The following is a 15,062-nucleotide window of genomic DNA, read 5'->3' on the forward strand; positions in this document are numbered from 1 at the left end:
ATTCTTCTATTGATTTTCAAATTATTACTGTTTCTAGGTTTCTGTTATGAATGCTTGAAGTTTTTATTTTCCTTACGTTTATATGATTTTGTATTTTTAATCCTGAATATGTAAATTCTGCCGCTTGAAGTGCTATTTATTGCTTCATTTCTAGTGCACATAATAATGTATTTCGACAAAACGTCCTACTGCTTAACGTTAACAATTAAATTAATCTTTTATTTGGTTAAATATTTAGAAAGAGATTAATAAATCGAAATTGTACATTATCGATAACAGCCTTTTTTAAGCATGTAATGTTAAGTAATAGTCCTTGAAAATGTCAAAATATAAACGAAATCCCGAATGAAAAGTTATATGTGAATGACATCAATATGTTTTTGCATTTTAAATGAAACATTTTACATCTAGGCATATACATATTGTACATGAAACATTTTACAAAGGTTAGTTTCTACAACCTTTGTAAAATTGCTGCATTGGGAAACGCAGAAGAACTTTTAATTTCTTCAAATAAATATTTTAAAGAAAGAGAATCAAAAAAAAAAAAAAAAAAAAAAAAAAAAAAACATTTTCATTGAAATTCTGGATTAAAATCCGTAAAGCTATAAAGTTAAATACATGTTCTAGTTTAAAATTAAAATTGAAGGAAATGAACCCAGAGTTTTCCTCATTTTCAAAATAACCAAAATATTAAGTTAACCATACTGCAAATTGTTAACAGCTGTTTACTTCTTACTATTTGTAAATCATGTTATGACGTACATTTCTCTTAGAAGACCACTTCTAAAAATAACTTGAAGTGAAAACTAAACATCGATTTGATCATCACTTATAGTTATATTCTTTAAAGCGACCATCTGCCACGAAAGAGGAAAATCGTTGGAATCGTGGGGAATTTTGGAAGATTCCATACATGTGGACAGTTAATAACCATCTAAATGAAATATGCTAATTGGTTGAAACAATAATATTATGCTTAAACAGTATTTTTAGTTAACGACTTGAATTACCTTATTCCCAAATGGTTTTGAAAAAAATTCTAGTCTACTTGTAAAAATGAAAGCTTTATAATGCTCACCTAGATTTGGAAATACAAGAAATACAAGGTACCACTAATTTGCAAACGATCGCTCATTGTCACTTATTGCTTAACAGATACAGAACACACGCAAAAAAAATTAAAATCTAAAGCTCCAAGTAATAACATTTACCTTAAACATTACAAATAGCTCAGTGATTTAGAAAAGTGCATTATAAACAATGAAAGGAAAAGTGGTACTCAACGGTAATTGCTTTGCTTAGGTAAAAAACGTTAAGACTCAGCTGGAAGCCGACTTAAACACTTTTTGATTAATGGGTAACATAGTATTCACCCCAAAGTGTTACTGTTTTGCGTTTTTTTTTTAAAAAGGTGCAATTGAACTTTGCCAAACTCTTGCACTGTTCCTTGTGTTGATTCGTCTAGACAAAGCGATCAGAATGACTGATGGTGATTTGATTCTTTTGTCAATTTCTACAAATAGATAAACTAAATAAATAAGTAGAGTGAGGGGTTCATTTTTAAATTTCTTTTGTGAAATCCTTACTAAGCCTTAATATACACATTTTACTTCCGGGTCAATAAAAAAAAAAAGAATTTATTTGTTTCTTTTTCGTGTGTTTGTTCTTCGTGAATAGAGGAGCAATATTCTCGCCGCATTGACTAAGCTTAATAGCACTAGGCAAATAAAACTGAGCATCTTGAGGGTTAAAATGGCGATCAAAAAGGCGAAAGAATTGTTTAGAATTCGTGATTAATTTTATAAAAGCAGGCTTTAGATTAATAAGGACACCAGAGTTAATGGATGTTTTCAAATCTCTTAATAGACGTAATTTGAATCAATATATTTTTTGGAAATAAACTTCTTTTGCAGTTACAGTTAACCCTTTTTAATAGGACCACCCACAGGTGCGGAATATAATTTATTTTTTGGCTGACAGCCATTTTAAAGACTTCACGATTCTCTTGTTGCTCAATGAATTTACCCTGTTCGAGGCTTTGATAATTTGCTAAAGAAAAATACTGATGTAAAAACGCTGTACATCATTTTATTAATACCGCTACAGTAACAAAATTGGAAATTAAGTAAGTACAAAGATAAGAAGCGAATATTTTGGCGAAGACAGATAAATACATAAATACAATTACTTTGCAGCTAATTCAATCTAAGCAAATAGCACTGATATGAAATTTCGTATATATGTTAGTAATTTTAGCAATGTTTAAAATTGTAGTACCTTTTGTATAATGTGATATGAAAATCTGGAGTCGAAGATCTGCCTTAAAAATTAGATTACAGGGGCAAGCCTATATAACATTGAAGAAAATTGTTATCTCGCTAAATTGGAAAGATACCGCCAAGATGGCGACTAATTTTTATCGCCAAAAGTCTTCAAACTTGGTGACAATTTGGCGACATTTGTTTCCGGTCATTGTACAACTGTTATTGGTATTGTAATTGAACAACTGTAATATATCCCTATATGTAACTGTAACAATATCCGGCTCTCATATATCTTCCACTAATTCGAGAAGTTTAAAGTAGCACATATTTCTAGGCGGTTGGGGGAAAACTATATAGGACTGGGAACAGCATCATTTTCTCAGTTCAGAGTCGACTACGGAGTAAAGATATCTCCGTGTGAGCTTCGCTCTTTAGATGTGCTTTCATTGCGTTGTATTTAACGCTTTTAGTATATTGAAACGTAACTACTGATTTTGTTCTGTGATACTGAGAACAGCTGTGCGAGTATTTTTGTGGAAAGTTCCAGAAATATGCTAAGTTCCTTCTGGTAAAATAAATTTTATCCAGTTACCATCGGTTCAGTGTGCATTTAATTTATCACGAACCCATACGCATGCAATAAAACATTAAAATCTGGAAAAGAAATTTTTCATATAAAACAAAATTTAAATTAAAAGTTATTTATTTTTAATAACTTCCAATACACTCATTATTCATTAAACTATCCATTTACTGAAGTCTGAAAATCCCTTTGAAACAATTCAGTAGTATCTACAATAATTTTATTGTTTTTTTAATTATCTCTGTTTATTTAGAAACATCTGAATTTATAGTAAACTTAACATTTACAAAGGTGTTTAAGACAAGGGATACATTTCCTAGAGTGCATCCCATAATGATGATCAAATTATACTTAAAAAAAGGAGAAAGCTTCATTTCTGTTGTTATGCAGATTCGCCAGACCTGGGGGATTTATTTAAAAGTATGTTATTCTTATTCCACCGCCGCCTATCTCTCAAGACACTTCCGGTTTGGCAATACGTTAAGCACCCCTATGCATCAAAGAATATATGCACCTAACATCCATGTCTTATCCAAAATTAGAAACCTAAGGCTATGACAGACACTTCCGTACCATCCTGTCAACAGGAGAGCACAAAATATATAAAGAGCTACAGTCTGATAACGAAATTAGACATTTTGATGGCTGCTGTACCATATTCAACGTCTATCGTCAAGCTGAAAATGCAATGATTTTACAGAATATTATTACAATTTCTAGTACCGATGTTTCTTATGTTCACAGCCGGGCTTACCATTTTCAGGATAACAAAATTAGAATTTTATTAAAAAACAAGTAATTCGGCCAGTGGGCAAAAAGAGAGATTTTTCGGTGCACAAAATTGAAAGTTTTCTTTCGATTCCACTCTGTAAAAAGACACTGAAGTTGATGGATAAACTGACTTAATTCACTGCTCTATTAAGAGTTTGAAATGTAAAGAAATGGCGATCTCTTTAGGCTCAGTACCACTTAAATAACTTTTAAATTGTTGATAATTCTGCAACTGGTGCATGCAGATTAATTAAAGGGATAAAAATCTTAAACCGATGTTATATACAGTCCCAAAAACAAAATGTCAACGTTTTGAGGCTGCTCGTTTTTGAGTTATGAGAGATACATACATACATACGTACGAACGTACGTACAGATGTCCCGAAAAAGATGTTTTCTGAGCCATTTTAAATCCATTGTATAATCCGTTTTGGAAAAAGAGTTAACTTTAGTAGTAAAAAGAGTAGTTTAAAAAGAGTAAACTTTATTCTGTCTGAACGTACAGATGTCACACAAAAATATCGTTCAAATGATTTCGAGCGAGGTCAAAATGAAAATTTTTGTTGAAATATGTTACCCGGAATTTTTCGCGATTACAGTACTTCCTTTACTTACGAAGTAAAGGAAGTACAGTACAGTACTTCCTTTACTTCGTACAAGGAAGCAAAAAAGGGCTAAACAAGATAGGCTCTTTTAAGAATTCTTCAACAATTTAGTAGTGCAATTAAACTTTGTAATAAAAATCTTCTTAGACTTGAAATACAAAATTTCTGTTTTTCTTATCCTGTTCAACCTACAATTTCGAAATGGCGGAAATTTATTGCTCTATCAATCATAATGCATAAGGTAAAAGATTCTGATTAAAAAATATGGAATAAAACGCCATCATTATATATAATACTGTGCATAAACTGAGTGTGCGTGACTGAAAATAAATAACGATAATAATAATAATAATAATATAAAAGAGCAACTGAAAATATGTTATGCAAATTAATGAAGTTTATGGAATAAATATCGAAAGAAAGAATCAAAATTGTAAAATTAATTACAGAACATCAACATTTCTATTCGCATTTGTTAATAAAAAATGCTGATATAGCTTAAAACAATAATTGTGTTGTGAGTAAAACTATAGTTAGTCTTAATATTTAAGACGATTGATGGATTTCCAAGCTCACTTGATTTTAGACAGCTAAAAAAGTCCAAGAAATTTTGCATTTTTCTAATCAAAACCGGATCTTCTTTCACAAAATTTATCATTGTTACAAATTTTTATTTTACATTTTGTACGAGCGTTATAGATGAAGTTGAGTTTTATATAGATTAAAATTAGACACATCTGAATGAAGTTGCAACGTTTCATGCAGCTTAAGCAATAAACCTTAAAAAGCTTTGTTTCTACCTTGGAGAATATCCTTTAAAAGTGTCGGAAACGCATTTTGGTGTTTTGTGCTGAAGCGTTTCAAGAACACATTTCCCAACAAAAGTGTCAAAAAAATGTAATTATTTTTAAATCTGTAGAAAACCAATGATTTAAGATGTTCAGATTTTCAAGATCTTAGACACTGTCGAATAAAAACATTTCGCAAATCCTTTTACGTCTGCCCGGAAACACGCCTTCCATATTTTTTGATATTTTAAAGGTATGTTTTTACATCTGTAAATATTCTAAAGTGTCTAGAATCTTCAAATACTTTTCCAATATACATATTGAAAAATCTCTACTTACAACTGGAATCACGCACTTCAAGGTATTGCTGTTCGAGGGCCAATGTACGTACCATACCATTTGGTTTTTAAATGTGTTATATCTGAGAATATCTGTTGTCATTCGGCGAAATCCTTCCCTATTCTGCGATTTGCCTCAGGAAATGTAGCTCACATGAATTTGAATAATCTAAAACATACCAAATTCACGCAAAAACGTGTTTTTGATGACTTACAGAATGGTTTTCCGGGTGAATCATTAAGTGGCTAGACAAGTATTTCCCCAATATTTAGGTCAAACTGTTTACGAATGGACCTTCTTGTCGCTCAGGGGAATATTCCACTCTTTCTCTTACAACGAGAATTGTTATTTTCTTTTTGCTTGTATAGTATTTCTTATTGAAAGTAACAGGTCGATTGTTTCATTCTTGATTTCATTGTAGTGAGTATTCAACGCGACCTTCGATGTGCAATACAAGGAAAACCTATGGATGAATTTGCAGTGCTGCATCAGAAGGATGGTTTGTGTCCTTGGTGGTCCTAAAACATGATTTTAAAAACGTTAAAGAGAGGAAATTATCAATATTTCTGCTACTGGTCATTGTGAATCTGAAAAGAAAAGGAAATGTTTTTCTGCTTTAGTTTTCTGCTTACCTCTATGTCACAAAGGTATTCATTCATCAGTTTCGATATGCCTTGCTGACGCTAATTACATTTGAAGACTTTTAACTTCTGATGTGCATGAGTTCATCTTTCATTAGTATGTGATAAAATGTCTCATTTGATCACTTATTTCTTCTGTTTGTGTTTTCATGGTGAAAGAAAACAATATCCAGTTATATTTCGTGGGCAGCAAAGGAAATCATAATACTTAAATCTTCTTTCATTTCAGTGGACTCTAAGCAAATTTATTTGATATAATTTCTTTGCAAGAATTGCTATTGAGCGTATAATAGCTGCATTGAAATTGTTCGTTTTGATTGTATAATATTCATATGAAAATTATCCTTTAGATGCAATATTCTTTGGATACTATTTACACAGAAATTTCTAATGATATCGCTAAGTTTTGTTAAAACGTTTTTTGTTTTGGTATCCATTCTCGTTTATTTTAGCATACTTACATAAAAAGCAGAAAGCACAAAATACAGCAAAATTTTGAACAACAAAATTTGTAAGAAACAAAATAGATTTTCAGCATTAAAATTTGACTTATAATTTTTTGACTTAAATTTCTATCATCATATTAAGTTTTGTAGCTAAGTGTGTTTTTTGTGTCATAAGGAGAAGCTTTAAATTATTGAATGAACCTAAGAATAATGATGAATTTTGTAAGATCAAGATGCATGTAAGGTTTGGTTAATTTGATTATGGCAAATTACGCTATCTGCCTAACTAATTTTGTTAACATTCCGTACAGCGAAAGGTAGTCACATAACCAGGCTTGACCCCCAACTTTGAACCTCCATATTAGGCAGAAGATGGGTCTGTCAGGCAAAAATAGCCTCCAACAAGGGGGTAAAGGGGTTATCACATCTAGCGACGGTGCAAAGTTTCATATCAAGCTGATACTGACAGAATTGAAGGGAAGTTAATTCAAAACACCATGCATAAATGAAACTAATTGCCTTTAAGAAACTAAATCTAGATCCTTCAAACCAATTTTGAGAACGTATTTTTTTTCTCGTCACCTCGTAGCTTCACATCTCCCTTTCGGTGCGGCCCGTTAGCGACTGGTCGTTAATGCCCGGATCGTTAGCTGCCGGACAGCGGTAAAGTCGCTGAACACTGATAGTTCGGTAGAAGGTTCGAACCCCGCGAACGGACTGGCTGCATGAGCGGTTTCGTGGTTTCCTCCAAGTGTAATGTGTATACGAGCCTGTTCTCCTAAGAAAGACCTCCACAAAGGCATCCATCCCTTTACGCAGATAACCCTCGAGTGCTTTGCCACAATCAAATAAAGTAAACTAAACTATTTCGGTGCTTCCTTCTAATTGAAGTAAAGCTTTATTTTAAGGGTTTTCGCGACCTTTCTTTCAAAGTGAATAATTCCTTCTTTCTGAAGAAATTATATGGAAGATGTTTCATCATTAGATAAGCCCCGAATTTCATATCCATAGTAAATGCAATAATCATAACAGCATAAGTGACCTTTACGTCTTTAGAATTTGTATTCTTGTCGCCAATCATTTAATTACTTATTTCTATCATTTAATTACTTATTTTGAAAAGGCATTCTTTTATTTTTTTTTAAAGTAAACATTGTCGATTTCATATGAAACAATCTCTTGGTGAGTTTCGCAAAACGTTTGGCGACGACTTCGGTTCCGATAACAGAAACAGTACCATTTATTGCATCATTATTCATTCGTTGCCCTCCATTACGGACTAGTTTCTAATTTGATAATCGAACCTTTAGAAACAGCAGGAAGAATGAATATTTTCTATTATGACTTCACACCCTAAAGACATATTCAAAGTTCCTTACCTTCGGTAGACTAATTATGCAAATCCTTCCATTTAATTGAGCTACGGAGAACACAACTAGAAGTGAATGCAATAAAATTCAGTACACTTCTCACAGGATCTTAATTTCATTTTCAATTTGTGACATGGTTAAAAAAAGAAAAATGAAAAATATGCTGTCATGCTGAAAATGAGAGTTACTGAGAAAGTTATGTTTATTATTCTAAATGTAGCCACCTTGATATTTCATCGAATACTAAATGCTCAAGGGTATTGAAGCAAAATCTTTGATAAAAATGCAAGGATGTATAATGGTGCAATTTACGATTTTTTTCTTTAATCTAAATTGAATCTGATGACAATTCTTAGTTTTACCGAACAGTTTTATCAGTAACGTTAGTATAGTACAATTTTGAAAACCCATATATTGAAGAATGTTTTTAAGAGCTCAGTCACCAAACCTTGATGCTATAAAAGATGCTGTGACTTATCTCACTTGCCTGACAGTAACATCAGAACAAGCCTACGAAATTCATCTTGGCAAGTATAGCAAGACTGCGCCTGTCGTTGGCAAGAGCCCTGAACATCATACAGGTGACATTACGACTTCGCTCACTTCCGCCCCCAATTTTGAAGCAGAGCACCGCGGGGGGGGGACGGGTCCGAGAATCTTCCACCCTTCTTCCCCTACCAGAAACCTCTCGAAAGGTCTTTCGTCTCGTCGCATATTTAGACTGCCGCCATGCCGCACAGACACTGCACATTTACAAACATCCATGCTTTTTTGGGGATTCGAACCCGGTCCCTTCGGTATCGCAGTAAGCTATCCTAACCACCTTAACGTTTCTTATAAAAAATGTAAGAGACGACTAGCAAGGAAAGATGCATGGTCTCAGTTCTCCTCCAGGGCGTACAAATGTAATGTTATAACAGACATAAAACATAAAACATAAACTATATTATGAACCATACCTGAAATTACTTCATAAAGCATACATCCTGTTTTACTATTTAATCATTCAGAATTTTAAAAAACATTATTACTCTGTTACCATTTAACAGTGTAAATGCAGGCGAAATGAAATCTATCATTTAATTACTTATTTACTTTGCATATATAATATGTATTAAGAGAACTAAATACCACGACCAGAGAGAAAAACAAATCACTGATATTTTTTTTTAAAACATTCGATAGTTTCCAAGTAAAAATAGCCAATTTAGAAAACGTAATTGCAGATTTATATTACTTTGATAGCCACGCGTCGAGAAAACATTAGGAATTTTCATACATTCTCATATTATTGCTTTCAGCTTTCAATAAAATCAATTTCTCAGATTTAAGAGTAGGTCAAATGGGCCCAGGGGCACATCTTCACTGAAAATAACCGATTATGTATATTTGCTCAGTGGAAAAATAGTTTTGTTCCTAAACTGTTTACACTCCAGAAAATAAGAAAGTCGAATCGCCTTCGGATATGCTCCAGAGAGAATTTCTAAAGTATATGAAAAATGCTTCTGAAATTTTATTGCAGTTTCAACGTCCTGTTGATGACAGATTATAATTTCGACACTAATAGACAAAGAAAACTAGAACGGTTTAACCAAGTTTAATAATAAAAAAAGACTCTTATTGTCAACACCTCTTTAAAATAGTCCAATAATCCGAAAATGCGAAGATGAAATCTTTAAGACTTCCTTTCTTTCGTCTAGTATTTTAAAAATGGTCAGACTCTTGATTCCATTTGAATTAAAAAAGGAAAAGAAATTCTGCTATCTTTCAGATTTTATATTACGGCCAAAGGAGCCATTTTTAACGTTTTATGTTTTACCGTTATTTATTAAATGTCATGTTTTTAGCACTTAAACCATAACAGCAATATCGCAAAATAATTTAAAAGTAGCATATGTATAGAATTTCCGATACACAGTCTCGCGCGCTGGAGATAATTTTTTCCCCCATGCAGTGTTGCCATTGCTCGCTTTATACCTTAAATGCATGAATTTTTATTTTTTAAGTCAAGAGTACATTAGAATTAATATCAAATAAAATAGGAAAAATGCTAAAAAAATCTAAATTAAGTTCTTATTTATTTTATTTATCTAAACTAAGTATTTATTTAAACTTAGTTTCTAACTAAATTTTTATTTATAGACACAAATGTTTTCTCCACCCTACACATCGAGTCACGATAATGACCGTTACACTGTTAGTGGTGCCACCACACTGAAACTTTCAAAACTACATACGTAAACAGTATGTATCCAATTGGTTACACTATACAGTACGCTAAAATTTGTGTTTTGGTTTGATTTACATGATGAAATATGAGTATGTTACCAAAAGGCAACTACATGCAATTAAGGATTAATATCGTTGAGTTTGTTAATCAAATATTCAATAAAGTTTTACAAAATATGAAATAGATAATAAAACAAATTTCAAATTCCAAATTTTGGCTTCCAGATGCTCATATTCGAGTGCAGGACTATATTATTTAAAATCTGATGTCTCTAGGACCCGTTGTCTTTTCACACTGTGAGAAACATACAAACATTTGTGCAGATTCTTCATTATTTAATTTCTTTAAATATAATACAGGGCTCTCATATTTGGTGGCAAGAATTTGAGAAATAAAACGCCTTTTATAGTGAACCAACGGAAAATGCCAAAACGAAATTAATAGCCTTTCTCGGCAGTGTCCCCCCCTTTGGGTAAATAACAGCGAATCTTATACTGTGAATAGGTGAATGTTCTGGCAACAAAGTGAGGTTGACGAATTATCCCAATTCTGCGTTAGAGAAATCACAAAGAGAGATGAAATAATTATATGTGCCGAAACAAATGTGAAACAGAAACTTAAGAAATTAAAATTAGAATAAATATTACGAAACTATCGAAGACTAAGTATTATAAATCTTTAGTAGTTCAAGATTTATTCATGAATGTTTTAAACTAACAAAAACGGTACTTACGTATTATCGCAACCAGGTTGGCGCGATTTGTAAGTTTGAGTAAAAAAGTATGAATAGAAAGAAAATGTACATTTATTAATTACAGATAATTTTTAATACAGTTTTTTATATTATTTTGTTTTAAAATATAAAATAGCAATTAAACCCTTCCGGTTTCGAATTTGAATAAGTTGCAGAATTATTTTTTCAGCGGAAATCTTTTGGCTATTGCTTTTAGCACCGATTAAAAACCGTATTCGCCATAACCATGTACACGTCGACTTATTTTTACTTAAAAAAACATCCCAGAATTGCACAAAAATGGCATTGCGCACACTCTTGACTTTATCCATGTACACTGCTATTTTCTCATAAATTACAAAAATTTGCACGAAAATGCAGGAAAATTTTGTGAATCTCCACATGCTCTTTTTACAAAACTACGTATAACACATAGGGTTGCCGTAAGTAGGGTCGCCAAATTTGGCAATTTATGCGAATTTTGGCCTGGTTGCGTTAATACGTAAGTACCACAAAAACTTATTAAATATGATAAAAATACATAGACTAGCATTAATTAATGTTAACCAACTCATATAACTAAGCTTGAATTTTTCAACGGAAGAGTTTAGTAATTGTAATGCAGTGTTTAGAAACAATAATAATATTATTTAAAAGAAGCAGAAAAAAATCGCAAAAATACTTTACTCATATTAGCTGCATTACACAAAAATGAGCTATCATTATACTAACGCCTAAGCAAACAGGTGATCATTTACTTTTGATTGCTCGCATTTGCATGAAAGGAGAAAACGTGCAAAATTCATACATTTTTTAACGCATCGGTGATTATCTCGAGCAAATCTAGCGTCAAAGTTTTATTACAGACTTGCGAAGAAGATTAATCCCTGCGCTACAAGAATTGGAATCAAAATTTTGAATTTAAATGAGAATCCAATTTTTACAGATCATGTAAGCACTTTCGCAAACAAATTTGAGCATAATGGTTGACATAAGAAAGACATTAAATATGAGTCTTGCAGCAGAAGGTGAAAGAAGCAGGAAGTTGACCGAAAACAATTTTCAAGTTCCTTTACTCCGTTCGCTAAAGTAATTTTCAAGTTCCTTTACTATTCGCTAAAGTTTTTATAACTGAGCTTAAAACTGAATCAGAAAGCTTTATCTATTTCTTTAATTTATGTATAACTCTATGCATCATGAAGCATCACACATCTGTGTAAATTATCGAGTACTGGGTTTCAATAGAAAAGCATAAATACTCGTATATACGCTTTGGGAGTTGCTGAGATGAATGACATTGAGTCAACAAGCAGCAATAAGTTAACAAGATATTGCATTCTTTTAAAGTGTGAATCAAGCTGTTTACTTTTCCTTGCTACACATAATGTTGTTCTGTTGTTGTTGCTTATGTTCACTTGTCTGACATAGTCAGACCAAGGCCATGAAATACCTCGTGGCAAGAAGCGCTAGATTACGCCTGTCGTTGGCAATAGCCTTGGTCACTTAACAGGTGACAGTGCAATTTGGCTCAGTTCTACCCTCAATTTTGATGTAGAGCAACCCGGAGGGACGGGTCCGAGAGTCTGTCACCCTTTCGACCAAAGCACCCGAGAGGACTTTCGGCTCGCCGCGTATTTAGAGTGCCGCCATGCCGCACCGACACTATCCATCCTTCCATTAATATCCATGCCTTCTCTGGGATTCGAACTCTCCTTCGGCACGGCAGTCAGCGACGCTAACCACTATACCGGTTGGGCGGCTAATGTTGCTCTGCTTCTGGGTAGTTGCAGCGATGCATTCAGCGGGGTCTGTATAAGGTTCCATAAGTGTTTAATGGGCTTTTAATTCAGATGACAAGGGTCTAATGGAGCATCAAAAAGTAAGTAGAGTTTTCGTAAAGCCATTTTCATGTTACCCATGTTAAAAAGATTGCATAATTCTGCTAGTACAAATCATTTACCTCCAGGAAACATGCAATTAGTCAGAAAGGAAAATGATATGCTGTATTTTTCTGTATATCGCCTCGGCCAAGTAAATTTCCAGTGCGCCACTAGTTCTTAAAGAATACGTTGTGCAATATGGCAAAGTTTCCAGCAGAATGTATGAAATTTTCCTAGCTATACAATATGTCTTTCTGTTCAAAATATCTGAAAGCGTGCTTTATACAGTAAGCAGTTATATATAGATTAAGGAAGGTTTCCTCTAGCTTCGAAATGTGCACTGCTTCATGATAAGCACCGTTGCCCTTTGTTAATTATGATCGTCCAAACCACAGAGTATGCAGTACACTGATAAATTAGTTGAAATTTTAAAAGCATTGAAGTGAGTAATGCTCTCCTTCTACGAATCCTTAAACACTCTCCTCCAGCGCAAAACATACCGTTTTGTGTAACTAGTATTCTTTTTCACGTTTCGCTGACATTTATCCATTATTGGTTTATGCAAGAAAACTTTAACGAATTTTTGATTTCCAAACTCAAGGATTTCAAAGCGAGCAATGGCAACGTTGTACAGAAAAAACATTTTTTCTTCAATGCGTGAGACTATGTATCGGAAATTCTAAAGGTATACTCAATTTAAAATTATTTTGCGATATTGCTCTTGAGCTGAATTTTATGGTTTAAGTGCGAAGAACAGGATATTTAATAAATAAATGTAACACGCAAAATGTTAAAAAAAAGGCCCCTTTGCTCGTAATTTAAAATCTAAAATCTTTCAGATTTTCTTTTTATTATTTAAATTAATTCGATTCAAAAGTAAGAAACAACTACTCGTAAGAACTGCATCTCTTGCTTTCAAATAGCTTAGTTTATTAATCCACAACAGACAGATGTAATATGAAAGATAAATATTTTACATTTTAAAGAATGGCAACAGGTGCGAATGAAAAGTAAAAAGACGCACTTATAGTAATTCGGCACAAAATCCCATTTCGAGACTAAAAACCTTTTGGCTAAAAATAATATTTCAGTTCTGGAATTTACTTATTCCATTTTTAATATTGTAACAGCTTAACTCATTCATATCCTCTATAATTTGTTTCTTAGTTAGCAATAATGGATACTGATGACAAAATAAATTGCGCTTTGCTAACTGAAAGCTTTAAAAACAAAAATAGCTGTAATATTTCTTTCGTTGAAATTTGCTTTTACTTCAGAACGGGGTCTTTTTCAGTAACCTAAATCTTTGCCGAAATCTTAACGAGGGATTTTATAAATGAGTGGCAGTTAGCTGATAGAAGCTTTTCTAATCGACCATGGCATGGTTAAGAAGAGTCTTAGCGGTCAAACGAGTCCCGGATTTTGGAATGAAGATGAGTACTTCCATGACTGATTTTTAGATTCAATCGTTGCGGAATGTTAATGGAAAAGTATAGTGATTAATTTTTGCCCTAGATTAAAAATGCATATATTTCTCTTTGAATAATAACTGTAACAAAGTACTGTCAAATTTATTTCATGCATCAGCATTTTCAATTATACAAAATAGTCATAACATCCAGGTTAAATTATTGAGAAACGTGAGGTAATTTTAAGGAAAGCTAATTGTCATATATACAAGTACATGAAGATAGGCAAAATATTTAAGAATGAGAGAAGCTTCTTCAGCCACGTAATCCAGATCACTATTATTGTGATTTCCATGTTTGGGGTTAACAAAAATCTCATGTTGCTGAAGCAGTAGCATTAGCACTCATACATTTATCTGCTTTCGTGTGGTCTTCAATATCATTCTTTTTTTTAAGTGTCTTATATTCTTAGCAAATCTAAATTAGCAAGCTTCTAGTAGACTGCATGAGGAATTATCCTCAAGTATGACATAGTCCAAAGAAGGGTGTAAACAACTTTTATTAATTCAAAATCTTTCACCGACTTATGCTTACAAAAGCCAACACTTCTGGCTTAACTCAAAAGATAACAAATAACTCAAAATAAAATATAATTAAATTAGCCTAATGTCCTTTCACAGGTTGTAACGCGCAGGCAGGCTCTGACTCGTAAAAGTCGGCGTAAACAAGCTTAATGGCTAGAAGTGCTCAACGCCACAGAAATCTAATCGCTAGTATATTAAAGATAGCAATGTGGCCTTCTGGAGGTAGAACACGCTCTCCTCTCTTTCTGAATTCACCTTCCAAAATTTTCCTTTACATACGAACTTATTTCTGCCTCATCTGACTACAAGAGGGCAACTTATTAACATAAAAGCATGGGTTGAAAACGAGAATAATAGGAAAGGTTGCTTCAAAAATAAAATTAACTGTTAGAAAAATTAAATGAATCTCCACAATG

General features: G+C 32.8%; 1 protein-coding gene across 4 annotated transcripts in view; it reads right to left on the reverse strand.

Annotated features, from left to right (window-relative positions):
* Positions 1–15,062, reverse strand: part of LOC118190717 (uncharacterized) — a 156,802-nt gene that overhangs the window by 113,217 nt on the left and 28,523 nt on the right. The window contains exon 1 of one of the 4 annotated variants that reach the window (XM_035361474.2): positions 5,354–5,393. The exons of the other annotated variants lie outside the window; for them this stretch is intronic. The gene's annotated coding sequence lies outside the window, so the exon portion shown is untranslated. Of the gene's footprint in view, positions 1–5,353; positions 5,394–15,062 lie in introns of those variants that run through there. 4 annotated transcript variants of the gene reach the window in all.

Source organism: Stegodyphus dumicola, chromosome 6 (genome assembly GCF_044657685.1).
Source record: "Stegodyphus dumicola isolate Sdum_Otavi_A_Nest chromosome 6, ASM4465768v1".
Taxonomy (NCBI): domain Eukaryota; kingdom Metazoa; phylum Arthropoda; class Arachnida; order Araneae; family Eresidae; genus Stegodyphus; species Stegodyphus dumicola.